The sequence below is a fragment of the Cryptomeria japonica genome, unplaced genomic scaffold (assembly GCF_030272615.1).
Source record: "Cryptomeria japonica unplaced genomic scaffold, Sugi_1.0 HiC_scaffold_111, whole genome shotgun sequence".
In the NCBI taxonomy this organism is placed as follows: Eukaryota; Viridiplantae; Streptophyta; class Pinopsida; order Cupressales; family Cupressaceae; genus Cryptomeria; species Cryptomeria japonica.
Genome location: NW_026728933.1, coordinates 240001 through 255830, shown reverse-complemented (window position 1 = coordinate 255830; position 15830 = coordinate 240001). Strand labels below are relative to the sequence as shown.

Below are 15830 nucleotides of genomic sequence, written 5' to 3'. Positions count from 1 at the left end.
GGATGGGTGGGTGCCAAGGTGGGCACCAGGGTGGGTGCACCCACCCTGGCCAAGGTGGGTCACGGGGTGGGTCCTAGGGTGGGTAACGGGGTGGGTACTAAGGTGCGTGCCAAGGTGGGTGCCAAGGTGGGCACCAGGGTGGGTGTGCACCAACCCTAGCCAGGGTAGGTCACGGGGTGGTTGTCGGGGTGGGCTTCAAGGAGCCAAGGTGGGTGGCAAGTAGCCAAGTTGCGTGCCAAGGTGGGTGTCGGGGTGGGTGCCAAGGATCCAAGGTGGGTGCCAAGGAACCAAGGTGGGTGTCTGGGTGGGTGCCGAGGTGGGAGCCAGGGTGGGTCCCAAGGTGAGTGCAAAGGTGGGTGCCAGGGTCAAGGTGAGTGCCAATGTGGGTTCCAAGGTGCCAGGGTCAGGGTGAGTGCCAATGTGGGTTCAAAGGTGCTAAGTTGGGTGCGAGGTTGGGTGTGAGGGTGGGTGGGTGCCAAGGTGTGCTAGGTGGAAGCCCGGGTGGGTCGGCATCCCATGGGTGTCGAGTTGGGTGCCTGATGGGTGCTTCTTGTCAAGTTTTAGTCGTCGGGACTCATTTCGAGCCTTAGAGGTCGTTTCTTGTCCGGTTGCCCTGTCTTCGACCTGGGAACCCAATTTTGGTCCTCGGGTCCCATTTTTTTTTGTCTCGCATCCCACTTTTGGCCTGTGGCCTTTTCGGGGTCGATTCTCGTTTTGGGCATCAGAGCATGTTTCTTCTCCTAAAACCCAATATTTGTTTATTAAGTCTCGGAACACATTTTTGTTCTCGTGGACCCATCATGGGTCTTGGAACGCATTTGTGGTCCTTGGGTCCCATTTTGCATCCCGAAACTTGTGTTTTGGTGCTTGATCCCTATTTTGGGTGCCCACCTTGCACCAAGTGCGCACCCGGGGCAAACCGAGCGCCTTGGTGCACCGGGGCAAGATCGAGCGTGCACCCGAGGCGCCCCGAACATGCACCAAGGTGCACTCGGCCCACATGTGAGCGCAGGTCGTTGCGCCCGAGGTGGTGTGTGGGCACCGCGTTGCAGACGGGACACTGCACGCACACGACGCCCCGTCCAGGTGCACGCACGTAGGCCGGGCCGGGTGCACACCCGATGCCCTAGCAAGGTGCGCGCACCCGGGCAGGGCTCACACTTGGCGAACGGGGCGCACTTCGCGAGGGAGGGTGTGCACCTCGACGGGGGTGGGTGGCCGGGGTGGATTCGCACGTGGGTCGCGGTTTGCTAAGTACACACTGCGACAAGCTCATAACGGGTGCGATCATACCAGCGTTAGTGCACCGGATCCCATCAGAACTCCGCAGTTAAGCGCGCTTGGGCCGGAGTAGTACTGGGATGGGTGACCTCCCGGGAAGTCCCGGTGTTGCACCCTTTTTTAGTTTTTCGCCGGGCGTCGCAATGCTATTTGAATTAACCTTTTGCCCGTTTGCGTTCTCGTCGGGGCCGGGCCGGGCCGGGGTGCGTTGCCCGCACTACCGCGCGCGCCGGGGCGACACCGAGCGCGCACCCGAGGCGCCCCGAGCACACAGGCCACGGTGCAACCCGGGCGTTGTGCGCGCACCCCGGTGCGCCCGAGGTGCTGCGCGCGCACCCAGGTGAAATCGGTGTGCACCTCGGCCAGTGCGCGCTCGGTCGAGTCGCGCACGTTGGCCAAGGTGCACGGTGATGTTTCTTACTCTAAGGTTCCGCACCAGACGCCCGGGACAGGTGAGCGAAGCTGGGCGGGGCCGGGTGCGCGCCCGGGGCAGGTGCACGCAGCTGGAGAGAGCTTTGGAGCGCACCAGAGGTGCGCACCTTGGAGCACACTTCGGAGCGCACCAATGATGCGCTCCATTCAAAAGTTTCCTGAAAAGGCAAAAAAAGTTGAGATTATAGAATTTCCCACTTGAGAGATTGTAAAAAAAAAAAATTTAAAATGAAGGAAACGCGGGTGCCAAGGTGTGCGCGCCCGGGTGCGCAGCCCAGCCAAGGTGTGCGCACCAAGGCGCCCACCCTGGCGAAGGTGCACGCAAGGTGCGCACCCGAGGCAAACCGGACAATTAACCCAACTTTCGACTTCGCGCGCACCTGCGCACCTTGGAGCGCACTTCGGAGCGCTCCTTGGTGCGCACCAATCTTGGGCACCTCGGAGTGCACCATGGCGCCCACCAAGGTGCGCACCCGCGGCAAACCGAGCTTCGACTTCGTGCGCACCTTGGAGGCGCCCACCAAGGTGCGCAGCCCAGCCAAGGCGTGCGCATCAAGGTGCGCACCCGGGGCAAACCGAGCTCCGACTTCGTACGCACCATGGAGCGCACAAAAGGTGCGCAACCCAGCCAAGGTGTGCACACCCCGGGCAAACCGAGCTCCGAATCGTGCGCACCAGAGGTGCACGCCATCGTGCGCACCTTGGAGCACACTTCGGAGCCCTCCTTGGTGCGCACCGATGTTGCGCACCTCGGAGCGCACCCGGGGAAAACAATGCAATTAACCCGACTTTTGACTTCGTGCGCACCTCGAAGCGCTCTCGGGTTCGCACCTCGGAGCACACCGAGGTGCGCACCTTTGATGCGCTGCCTTCACCAATTTCCAGAAAAGGCAAGAAAACATTGAGAAGGTGTGCGCACCGAGGTGCCCACCCTGGCGAAGGTGCACGCGAGGTGCGCACCCGGGGCAAACCGGGCTCCGACTTCGTGCACGCCATGCTGCGCACCTTGGAGGGCCATGGTGCGCACCTTGGAGCAAACTTCGGAGCGCTCAATGGTGCCCAACCCAGCCAAGGTGCCCACCGCGGCGAAGGTGCACGCGAGGTGCGCACCCGGGGCAAACCGGGCTCCGACTTCGTGCACGCCGCACCTTGGAGCACACTTCGGAGCGCTCCTTGGTGCGCACCAGGGCGCGCAAACCAGCCGAGGTGCCCACCCCGGCGAAGGTGCACGCGAGGTGCGCACCCGGGGCAAACCGGGCTCCGACTTCGTGCACGCCATGGTGCGCACCCGGGGCAAACCGGACTCCGACTTCGTGCAGGCCGCACCTTGGAGCACACTTCGGAGCGCTCCTTGGTGCGCACCATGGTGCCCACCAGGGCGCGCAACCCAGCCAAGGTCTGCACACCAAGGTGCCCACCCCGGCGAAGGTGCACGCGAGGTGCGCACCCGGGGCAAACCGGGCTCCGACTTCGTGCACGCCATGGTGCCCACCGCGGCGAAGGTGCATGCGAGGTGCGCACCCGAGGCAAACCGGGCTCCGACTTCGTGCACGGCGCACCTTGGAGCACACTTCGGAGCGCTCCTTGGTGCGCACCATGGTGCCCACCAGGGCGCGCAACCCAGCCAAGGTGTGCGCACCAAGGTGCACGCGAGGTGCGCACCCGGGGCAAACCGGGGTCCGACTTCGTGCACGCCGCACCTTGGAGCACACATCGGGGCGCTCCCGGGTTCGCACCGTGGTGGGCACCTCGGAGCACACCAAGGTGGGCAGCGAGGTGCGCACCTTTGATGCGATGCCTTCACTAATTTCCATAAAAGGCAAAAAAAAACGAGATTTTAAAATTTCCGTTTTGAAAGATAGTGAAAAAAAGGGAATGCTGGTGCCATCTTGAGCCCGCCCTGGTGCGCAGCCCAGCCAAGGTGTGCGCACCAAGGTGCCCACCCTGGCGAAGGTGCGCGCCCGGGCAATTAACCCAACTTCCAACCTCGCGCGCGCCAGGGTGGGAGCGCACCCAACAACCGGGCCTGGGAAGAGCCAATGCGAGAAACCCCACCAAACGCTCTGACAAAAAAAGAGGGGGCGCTCCAGTAACCCCGCTTCGGAGCGCACCCTGGGCAAACCCAGCCAAGGTGCCCACCCCGGCCAAGGTGCAGGCGAGGTGCGCACCCGGGGCAAACCGGGCTCCGACAACGTGCACGCCGCACCTTGGAGCACACTTCGTAGCGCTCCCGGGTGCGCACCTTTGATGCGCTGCCTTCACTAATTTCCAGAAAAGGCAAAAAAAAAAGGAGATTTTGAAATTTCCGTTTTGAAAGATAGTGAAAAAAACGGAACGCGGGTGCCATCTTGAGCCCGCCCTGGTGCGCAGCCCAGGCAAGGTGCCCACCCTGGCAAAGGTGCGCACCCGGGCAATTAACCCTACTTCCGACTTCGTGCGCGCCAGGGTGGCAACCGGGCCTGGGAAGAGCCAATGCGAGAAACCCCACCAAACGCTCCGACAAAAAAAGAGGCGGCGCTCCAATAACCCCGCTTCGGAGCGCAGCCGGGGCAAACCCAGCCAAGGTGCCCACCCCGACGAAGGTGCACGCGAGGAGCGCACCCGGGGCAAACCGGGCTCCGACAACGTGCACGCAGCACCTTGGAGCACACTTCGAAGCACTCCCGGGTGCCCACCGGCGTTGCGCACCGTGGTGGGCAGCGAGGTGCGCACCTTTGATGCGCTGCCTTCACTAATTTCCAGAAAAAGGCAAAAAAAAATGAGATTTTAAAATTTCCGTTTTGAAAGATAGTGAAAAAAAAGGAACGCGGGTGCCATCTTGAGCCCGCCCTGGTGCGCAGCCCAGGCAAGGCATGCGCACCAAGGTGCCCACCCGAGGTGCACACCCGGGGCAAACCGGGCTCCGACTTCGTGCAGGCCGCACCTTGGAGCACACTTCGGAGCGCTCCTTGGTGCGCACCATGGTGCCCACCAGGGCGCGCAACCCAGCCAAGGTCTGCACACCAAGGTGCCCACCCCGGCGAAGGTGCACGCGAGGTGCGCACCCGGGGCAAACCGGGCTCCGACTTCGTGCACGCCATGGTGCCCACCGCGGCGAAGGTGCACGCGAGGTGCGCACCCGGGGCAAACCGGGCTCCGACTTCGTGCACGGCGCACCTTGGAGCACACTTCGGAGCGCTCCTTGGTGCGCACCATGGTGCCCACCAGGGCGCGCAACCCAGCCAAGGTGTGCGCACCAAGGTGCACGCGAGGTGCGCACCCGGGGCAAACCGGGGTCCGACTTCGTGCACGCCGCACCTTGGAGCACACATCGGGGCGCTCCCGGGTTCGCACCGTGGTGGGCACCTCGGAGCACACCAAGGTGGGCAGCGAGGTGCGCACCTTTGATGCGATGCCTTCACTAATTTCCATAAAAGGCAAAAAAAAACGAGATTTTAAAATTTCCGTTTTGAAAGATAGTGAAAAAAAGGGAATGCTGGTGCCATCTTGAGCCCGCCCTGGTGCGCAGCCCAGCCAAGGTGTGCGCACCAAGGTGCCCACCCTGGCGAAGGTGCGCGCCCGGGCAATTAACCCAACTTCCAACCTCGCGCGCGCCAGGGTGGGAGCGCACCCAACAACCGGGCCTGGGAAGAGCCAATGCGAGAAACCCCACCAAACGCTCTGACAAAAAAAGAGGGGGCGCTCCAGTAACCCCGCTTCGGAGCGCACCCTGGGCAAACCCAGCCAAGGTGCCCACCCCGGCCAAGGTGCAGGCGAGGTGCGCACCCGGGGCAAACCGGGCTCCGACAACGTGCACGCCGCACCTTGGAGCACACTTCGTAGCGCTCCCGGGTGCGCACCTTTGATGCGCTGCCTTCACTAATTTCCAGAAAAGGCAAAAAAAAAAGGAGATTTTGAAATTTCCGTTTTGAAAGATAGTGAAAAAAATGGAACGCGGGTGCCATCTTGAGCCCGCCCTGGTGCGCAGCCCAGGCAAGGTGCCCACCCTGGCAAAGGTGCGCACCCGGGCAATTAACCCTACTTCCGACTTCGTGCGCGCCAGGGTGGCAAACCGGGCTCCGACTTCGTGCAGGCCGCACCTTGGAGCACACTTCGGAGCGCTCCTTGGTGCGAACCATGGTGCCCACCAGGGCGCGCAACCCAGCCAAGGTCTGCACACCAAGGTGCCCACCCCGGCGAAGGTGCACGCGAGGTGCGCACCCGGGGCAAACCGGGCTCCGACTTCGTGCACGCCATGGTGCCCACCGCGGCGAAGGTGCACGCGAGGTGCGCACCCGGGGCAAACCGGGCTCCGACTTCGTGCACGGCGCACCTTGGAGCACACTTCGGAGCGCTCCTTGGTGCGCACCATGGTGCCCACCAGGGCGCGCAACCCAGCCAAGGTGTGCGCACCAAGGTGCACGCGAGGTGCGCACCCGGGGCAAACCGGGGTCCGACTTCGTGCACGCCGCACCTTGGAGCACACATCGGGGTGCTCCCGGGTTCGCACCGTGGTGGGCACCTCGGAGCACACCAAGGTGGGCAGCGAGGTGCGCACCTTTGATGCGATGCCTTCACTAATTTCCATAAAAGGCAAAAAAAAATGAGATTTTAAAATTTCCGTTTTGAAAGATAGTGAAAAAAAGGGAATGCTGGTGCCATCTTGAGCCCGCCCTGGTGCGCAGCCCAGCCAAGGTGTGCGCACCAAGGTGCCCACCCTGGCGAAGGTGCGCGCCCGGGCAATTAACCCAACTTCCAACCTCGCGCGCGCCAGGGTGGGAGCGCACCCAACAACCGGGCCTGGGAAGAGCCAATGCGAGAAACCCCACCAAACGCTCTGACAAAAAAAGAGGGGGCGCTCCAGTAACCCCGCTCCGGAGCGCACCCTGGGCAAACCCAGCCAAGGTGCCCACCCCGGCCAAGGTGCAGGCGAGGTGCGCACCCGGGGCAAACCGGGCTCCGACAACGTGCACGCCGCACCTTGGAGCACACTTCGTAGCGCTCCCGGGTGCGCACCTTTGATGCGCTGCCTTCACTAATTTCCAGAAAAGGCAAAAAAAAAAGGAGATTTTGAAATTTCCGTTTTGAAAGATAGTGAAAAAAACGGAACGCGGGTGCCATCTTGAGCCCGCCCTGGTGCGCAGCCCAGGCAAGGTGCCCACCCTGGCAAAGGTGCGCACCCGGGCAATTAACCCTACTTCCGACTTCGTGCGCGCCAGGGTGGCAAACCGGGCTCCGACTTCGTGCAGGCCGCACCTTGGAGCACACTTCGGAGCGCTCCTTGGTGCGCACCATGGTGCCCACCAGGGCGCGCAACCCAGCCAAGGTCTGCACACCAAGGTGCCCACCCCGGCGAAGGTGCACGCGAGGTGCGCACCCGAGGCAAACCGGGCTCCGACTTCGTGCACGCCATGGTGCCCACCGCGGCGAAGGTGCACGCGAGGTGCGCACCCGGGGCAAACCGGGCTCCGACTTCGTGCACGGCGCACCTTGGAGCACACTTCGGAGCGCTCCTTGGTGCGCACCATGGTGCCCACCAGGGCGCGCAACCCAGCCAAGGTGTGCGCACCAAGGTGCACGCGAGGTGCGCACCCGGGGCAAACCGGGGTCCGACTTCGTGCACGCCGCACCTTGGAGCACACATCGGGGCGCTCCCGGGTTCGCACCGTGGTGGGCACCTCGGAGCACACCAAGGTGGGCAGCGAGGTGCGCACCTTTGATGCGATGCCTTCACTAATTTCCATAAAAGGCAAAAAAAAACGAGATTTTAAAATTTCCGTTTTGAAAGATAGTGAAAAAAAGGGAATGCTGGTGCCATCTTGAGCCCGCCCTGGTGCGCAGCCCAGCCAAGGTGTGCGCACCAAGGTGCCCACCCTGGCGAAGGTGCGCGCCCGGGCAATTAACCCAACTTCCAACCTCGCGCGCGCCAGGGTGGGAGCGCACCCAACAACCGGGCCTGGGAAGAGCCAATGCGAGAAACCCCACCAAACGCTCTGACAAAAAAAGAGGGGGCGCTCCAGTAACCCCGCTCCGGAGCGCACCCTGGGCAAACCCAGCCAAGGTGCCCACCCCGGCCAAGGTGCAGGCGAGGTGCGCACCCGAGGCAAACCGGGCTCCGACAACGTGCACGCCGCACCTTGGAGCACACTTCGTAGCGCTCCCGGGTGCGCACCTTTGATGCGCTGCCTTCACTAATTTCCAGAAAAGGCAAAAAAAAAAGGAGATTTTGAAATTTCCGTTTTGAAAGATAGTGAAAAAAACGGAACGCGGGTGCCATCTTGAGCCCGCCCTGGTGCGCAGCCCAGGCAAGGTGCCCACCCTGGCAAAGGTGCGCACCCGGGCAATTAACCCTACTTCCGACTTCGTGCGCGCCAGGGTGGCAACCGGGCCTGGGAAGAGCCAATGCGAGAAACCCCACCAAACGCTCCGACAAAAAAAGAGGCGGCGCTCCAATAACCCCGCTTCGGAGCGCAGCCGGGGCAAACCCAGCCAAGGTGCCCACCCCGACGAAGGTGCACGCGAGGTGCGCACCCGGGGCAAACCGGGCTCCGACAACGTGCACGCAGCACCTTGGAGCACACTTCGAAGCACTCCCGGGTGCCCACCGGCGTTGCGCACCGTGGTGGGCAGCGAGGTGCGCACCTTTGATGCGCTGCCTTCACTAATTTCCAGAAAAAGGCAAAAAAAAATGAGATTTTAAAATTTCCGTTTTGAAAGATAGTGAAAAAAAAGGAACGCGGGTGCCATCTTGAGCCCGCCCTGGTGCGCAGCCCAGGCAAGGCATGCGCACCAAGGTGCCCACCCGAGGTGCACACCCGGGGCAAACCGGGCTCCGACTTCGTGCAGGCCGCACCTTGGAGCACACTTCGGAGCGCTCCTTGGTGCGCACCATGGTGCCCACCAGGGCGCGCAACCCAGCCAAGGTCTGCACACCAAGGTGCCCACCCCGGCGAAGGTGCATGCGAGGTGCGCACCCGGGGCAAACCGGGCTCCGACTTCGTGCACGCCATGGTGCCCACCGCGGCGAAGGTGCACGCGAGGTGCGCACCCGGGGCAAACCGGGCTCCGACTTCGTGCACGGCGCACCTTGGAGCACACTTCGGAGCGCTCCTTGGTGCGCACCATGGTGCTCACCAGGGCGCGCAACCCAGCCAAGGTGTGCGCACCAAGGTGCACGCGAGGTGCGCACCCGGGGCAAACCGGGGTCCGACTTCGTGCACGCCGCACCTTGGAGCACACATCGGGGCGCTCCCGGGTTCGCACCGTGGTGGGCACCTCGGAGCACACCAAGGTGGGCAGCGAGGTGCGCACCTTTGATGCGATGCCTTCACTAATTTCCATAAAAGGCAAAAAAAAACGAGATTTTAAAATTTCCGTTTTGAAAGATAGTGAAAAAAAGGGAATGCTGGTGCCATCTTGAGCCCGCCCTGGTGCGCAGCCCAGCCAAGGTGTGCGCACCAAGGTGCCCACCCTGGCGAAGGTGCGCGCCCGGGCAATTAACCCAACTTCCAACCTCGCGCGCGCCAGGGTGGGAGCGCACCCAACAACCGGGCCTGGGAAGAGCCAATGCGAGAAACCCCACCAAACGCTCTGACAAAAAAAGAGGGGGCGCTCCAGTAACCCCGCTCCGGAGCGCACCCTGGGCAAACCCAGCCAAGGTGCCCACCCCGGCCAAGGTGCAGGCGAGGTGCGCACCCGGGGCAAACCGGGCTCCGACAACGTGCACGCCGCACCTTGGAGCACACTTCGTAGCGCTCCCGGGTGCGCACCTTTGATGCGCTGCCTTCACTAATTTCCAGAAAAGGCAAAAAAAAAAGGAGATTTTGAAATTTCCGTTTTGAAAGATAGTGAAAAAAATGGAACGCGGGTGCCATCTTGAGCCCGCCCTGGTGCGCAGCCCAGGCAAGGTGCCCACCCTGGCAAAGGTGCGCACCCGGGCAATTAACCCTACTTCCGACTTCGTGCGCGCCAGGGTGGCAAACCGGGCTCCGACTTCGTGCAGGCCGCACCTTGGAGCACACTTCGGAGCGCTCCTTGGTGCGCACCATGGTGCCCACCAGGGCGCGCAACCCAGCCAAGGTCTGCACACCAAGGTGCCCACCCCGGCGAAGGTGCACGCGAGGTGCGCACCCGGGGCAAACCGGGCTCCGACTTCGTGCACGCCATGGTGCCCACCGCGGCGAAGGTGCACGCGAGGTGCGCACCCGGGGCAAACCGGGCTCCGACTTCGTGCACGGCGCACCTTGGAGCACACTTCGGAGCGCTCCTTGGTGCGCACCATGGTGCCCACCAGGGCGCGCAACCCAGCCAAGGTGTGCGCACCAAGGTGCACGCGAGGTGCGCACCCGGGGCAAACCGGGGTCCGACTTCGTGCACGCCGCACCTTGGAGCACACATCGGGGTGCTCCCGGGTTCGCACCGTGGTGGGCACCTCGGAGCACACCAAGGTGGGCAGCGAGGTGCGCACCTTTGATGCGATGCCTTCACTAATTTCCATAAAAGGCAAAAAAAAATGAGATTTTAAAATTTCCGTTTTGAAAGATAGTGAAAAAAAGGGAATGCTGGTGCCATCTTGAGCCCGCCCTGGTGCGCAGCCCAGCCAAGGTGTGCGCACCAAGGTGCCCACCCTGGCGAAGGTGCGCGCCCGGGCAATTAACCCAACTTCCAACCTCGCGCGCGCCAGGGTGGGAGCGCACCCAACAACCGGGCCTGGGAAGAGCCAATGCGAGAAACCCCACCAAACGCTCTGACAAAAAAAGAGGGGGCGCTCCAGTAACCCCGCTCCGGAGCGCACCCTGGGCAAACCCAGCCAAGGTGCCCACCCCGGCCAAGGTGCAGGCGAGGTGCGCACCCGGGGCAAACCGGGCTCCGACAACGTGCACGCCGCACCTTGGAGCACACTTCGTAGCGCTCCCGGGTGCGCACCTTTGATGCGCTGCCTTCACTAATTTCCAGAAAAGGCAAAAAAAAAAGGAGATTTTGAAATTTCCGTTTTGAAAGATAGTGAAAAAAACGGAACGCGGGTGCCATCTTGAGCCCGCCCTGGTGCGCAGCCCAGGCAAGGTGCCCACCCTGGCAAAGGTGCGCACCCGGGCAATTAACCCTACTTCCGACTTCGTGCGTGCCAGGGTGGCAAACCGGGCTCCGACTTCGTGCAGGCCGCACCTTGGAGCACACTTCGGAGCGCTCCTTGGTGCGCACCATGGTGCCCACCAGGGCGCGCAACCCAGCCAAGGTCTGCACACCAAGGTGCCCACCCCGGCGAAGGTGCACGCGAGGTGCGCACCCGAGGCAAACCGGGCTCCGACTTCGTGCACGCCATGGTGCCCACCGCGGCGAAGGTGCACGCGAGGTGCGCACCCGGGGCAAACCGGGCTCCGACTTCGTGCACGGCGCACCTTGGAGCACACTTCGGAGCGCTCCTTGGTGCGCACCATGGTGCCCACCAGGGCGCGCAACCCAGCCAAGGTGTGCGCACCAAGGTGCACGCGAGGTGCGCACCCGGGGCAAACCGGGGTCCGACTTCGTGCACGCCGCACCTTGGAGCACCCATCGGGGCGCTCCCGGGTTCGCACCGTGGTGGGCACCTCGGAGCACACCAAGGTGGGCAGCGAGGTGCGCACCTTTGATGCGATGCCTTCACTAATTTCCATAAAAGGCAAAAAAAAACGAGATTTTAAAATTTCCGTTTTGAAAGATAGTGAAAAAAAGGGAATGCTGGTGCCATCTTGAGCCCGCCCTGGTGCGCAGCCCAGCCAAGGTGTGCGCACCAAGGTGCCCACCCTGGCGAAGGTGCGCGCCCGGGCAATTAACCCAACTTCCAACCTCGCGCGCGCCAGGGTGGGAGCGCACCCAACAACCGGGCCTGGGAAGAGCCAATGCGAGAAACCCCACCAAACGCTCTGACAAAAAAAGAGGGGGCGCTCCAGTAACCCCGCTCCGGAGCGCACCCTGGGCAAACCCAGCCAAGGTGCCCACCCCGGCCAAGGTGCAGGCGAGGTGCGCACCCGAGGCAAACCGGGCTCCGACAACGTGCACGCCGCACCTTGGAGCACACTTCGTAGCGCTCCCGGGTGCGCACCTTTGATGCGCTGCCTTCACTAATTTCCAGAAAAGGCAAAAAAAAAAGGAGATTTTGAAATTTCCGTTTTGAAAGATAGTGAAAAAAACGGAACGCGGGTGCCATCTTGAGCCCGCCCTGGTGCGCAGCCCAGGCAAGGTGCCCACCCTGGCAAAGGTGCGCACCCGGGCAATTAACCCTACTTCCGACTTCGTGCGCGCCAGGGTGGCAACCGGGCCTGGGAAGAGCCAATGCGAGAAACCCCACCAAACGCTCCGACAAAAAAAGAGGCGGCGCTCCAATAACCCCGCTTCGGAGCGCAGCCGGGGCAAACCCAGCCAAGGTGCCCACCCCGACGAAGGTGCACGCGAGGTGCGCACCCGGGGCAAACCGGGCTCCGACAACGTGCACGCAGCACCTTGGAGCACACTTCGAAGCACTCCCGGGTGCCCACCGGCGTTGCGCACCGTGGTGGGCAGCGAGGTGCGCACCTTTGATGCGCTGCCTTCACTAATTTCCAGAAAAAGGCAAAAAAAAATGAGATTTTAAAATTTCCGTTTTGAAAGATAGTGAAAAAAAAGGAACGCGGGTGCCATCTTGAGCCCGCCCTGGTGCGCAGCCCAGGCAAGGCATGCGCACCAAGGTGCCCACCCGAGGTGCACACCCGGGGCAAACCGGGCTCCGACTTCGTGCAGGCCGCACCTTGGAGCACACTTCGGAGCGCTCCTTGGTGCGCACCATGGTGCCCACCAGGGCGCGCAACCCAGCCAAGGTCTGCACACCAAGGTGCCCACCCCGGCGAAGGTGCACGCGAGGTGCGCACCCGGGGCAAACCGGGCTCCGACTTCGTGCACGCCATGGTGCCCACCGCGGCGAAGGTGCACGCGAGGTGCGCACCCGGGGCAAACCGGGCTCCGACTTCGTGCACGGCGCACCTTGGAGCACACTTCGGAGCGCTCCTTGGTGCGCACCATGGTGCCCACCAGGGCGCGCAACCCAGCCAAGGTGTGCGCACCAAGGTGCACGCGAGGTGCGCACCCGGGGCAAACCGGGGTCCGACTTCGTGCACGCCGCACCTTGGAGCACACATCGGGGCGCTCCCGGGTTCGCACCGTGGTGGGCACCTCGGAGCACACCAAGGTGGGCAGCGAGGTGCGCACCTTTGATGCGATGCCTTCACTAATTTCCATAAAAGGCAAAAAAAAACGAGATTTTAAAATTTCCGTTTTGAAAGATAGTGAAAAAAAGGGAATGCTGGTGCCATCTTGAGCCCGCCCTGGTGCGCAGCCCAGCCAAGGTGTGCGCACCAAGGTGCCCACCCTGGCGAAGGTGCGCGCCCGGGCAATTAACCCAACTTCCAACCTCGCGCGCGCCAGGGTGGGAGCGCACCCAACAACCGGGCCTGGGAAGAGCCAATGCGAGAAACCCCACCAAACGCTCTGACAAAAAAAGAGGGGGCGCTCCAGTAACCCCGCTCCGGAGCGCACCCTGGGCAAACCCAGCCAAGGTGCCCACCCCGGCCAAGGTGCAGGCGAGGTGCGCACCCGAGGCAAACCGGGCTCCGACAACGTGCACGCCGCACCTTGGAGCACACTTCGTAGCGCTCCCGGGTGCGCACCTTTGATGCGCTGCCTTCACTAATTTCCAGAAAAGGCAAAAAAAAAAGGAGATTTTGAAATTTCCGTTTTGAAAGATAGTGAAAAAAACGGAACGCGGGTGCCATCTTGAGCCCGCCCTGGTGCGCAGCCCAGGCAAGGTGCCCACCCTGGCAAAGGTGCGCACCCGGGCAATTAACCCTACTTCCGACTTCGTGCGCGCCAGGGTGGCAACCGGGCCTGGGAAGAGCCAATGCGAGAAACCCCACCAAACGCTCCGACAAAAAAAGAGGCGGCGCTCCAATAACCCCGCTTCGGAGCGCAGCCGGGGCAAACCCAGCCAAGGTGCCCACCCCGACGAAGGTGCACGCGAGGTGCGCACCCGGGGCAAACCGGGCTCCGACAACGTGCACGCAGCACCTTGGAGCACACTTCGAAGCACTCCCGGGTGCCCACCGGCGTTGCGCACCGTGGTGGGCAGCGAGGTGCGCACCTTTGATGCGCTGCCTTCACTAATTTCCAGAAAAAGGCAAAAAAAAATGAGATTTTAAAATTTCCGTTTTGAAAGATAGTGAAAAAAAAGGAACGCGGGTGCCATCTTGAGCCCGCCCTGGTGCGCAGCCCAGGCAAGGCATGCGCACCAAGGTGCCCACCCGAGGTGCACACCCGGGGCAAACCGGGCTCCGACTTCGTGCAGGCCGCACCTTGGAGCACACTTCGGAGCGCTCCTTGGTGCGCACCATGGTGCCCACCAGGGCGCGCAACCCAGCCAAGGTCTGCACACCAAGGTGCCCACCCCGGCGAAGGTGCATGCGAGGTGCGCACCCGGGGCAAACCGGGCTCCGACTTCGTGCACGCCATGGTGCCCACCGCGGCGAAGGTGCACGCGAGGTGCGCACCCGGGGCAAACCGGGCTCCGACTTCGTGCACGGCGCACCTTGGAGCACACTTCGGAGCGCTCCTTGGTGCGCACCATGGTGCCCACCAGGGCGCGCAACCCAGCCAAGGTGTGCGCACCAAGGTGCACGCGAGGTGCGCACCCGGGGCAAACCGGGGTCCGACTTCGTGCACGCCGCACCTTGGAGCACACATCGGGGCGCTCCCGGGTTCGCACCGTGGTGGGCACCTCGGAGCACACCAAGGTGGGCAGCGAGGTGCGCACCTTTGATGCGATGCCTTCACTAATTTCCATAAAAGGCAAAAAAAAATGAGATTTTAAAATTTCCGTTTTGAAAGATAGTGAAAAAAAGGGAATGCTGGTGCCATCTTGAGCCCGCCCTGGTGCGCAGCCCAGCCAAGGTGTGCGCACCAAGGTGCCCACCCTGGCGAAGGTGCGCGCCCGGGCAATTAACCCAACTTCCAACCTCGCGCGCGCCAGGGTGGGAGCGCACCCAACAACCGGGCCTGGGAAGAGCCAATGCGAGAAACCCAACCAAACGCTCTGACAAAAAAAGAGGGGGCGCTCCAGTAACCCCGCTTCGGAGCGCACCCTGGGCAAACCCAGCCAAGGTGCCCACCCCGGCCAAGGTGCAGGCGAGGTGCGCACCCGGGGCAAACCGGGCTCCGACAACGTGCACGCCGCACCTTGGAGCACACTTCGTAGCGCTCCCGGGTGCGCACCTTTGATGCGCTGCCTTCACTAATTTCCAGAAAAGGCAAAAAAAAAAGGAGATTTTGAAATTTCCGTTTTGAAAGATAGTGAAAAAAACGGAACGCGGGTGCCATCTTGAGCCCGCCCTGGTGCGCAGCCCAGGCAAGGTGCCCACCCTGGCAAAGGTGCGCACCCGGGCAATTAACCCTACTTCCGACTTCGTGCGCGCCAGGGTGGCAACCGGGCCTGGGAAGAGCCAGTGCGAGAAACCCCACCAAACGCTCCGACAAAAAAAGAGGCGGCGCTCCAATAACCCCGCTTCGGAGCGCAGCCGGGGCAAACCCAGCCAAGGTGCCCACCCCGACGAAGGTGCACGCGAGGTGCGCACCCGGGGCAAACCGGGCTCCGACAACGTGCACGCAGCACCTTGGAGCACACTTCGAAGCACTCCCGGGTGCCCACCGGCGTTGCGCACCGTGGTGGGCAGCGAGGTGCGCACCTTTGATGCGCTGCCTTCACTAATTTCCAGAAAAAGGCAAAAAAAAATGAGATTTTAAAATTTCCGTTTTGAAAGATAGTGAAAAAAAAGGAACGCGGGTGCCATCTTGAGCCCGCCCTGGTGCGCAGCCCAGGCAAGGCATGCGCACCAAGGTGCCCACCCGAGGTGCACACCCGGGGCAAACCGGGCTCCGACTTCGTGCAGGCCGCACCTTGGAGCACACTTCGGAGCGCTCCTTGGTGCGCACCATGGTGCCCACCAGGGCGCGCAACCCAGCCAAGGTCTGCACACCAAGGTGCCCACCCCGGCGAAGGTGCACGCGAGGTGCGCACCCGGGGCAAACCGGGCTCCGACTTCGTGCACGCCGCACCTTGGAGCACACATCGGAGCGCT

At 62.7% G+C, this 15830-nt stretch overlaps 1 non-coding gene across 1 annotated transcript; it reads left to right on the top strand.

The window, feature by feature from the left end:
* Positions 1-1279: 1279 nt before the first annotated feature.
* Positions 1280-1398, top strand: LOC131055340 (5S ribosomal RNA). Its single transcript, XR_009108306.1, has one exon. It is a non-coding gene; the product is annotated as a 5S ribosomal RNA (ribosomal RNA).
* Positions 1399-15830: the final 14432 nt, after the last annotated feature.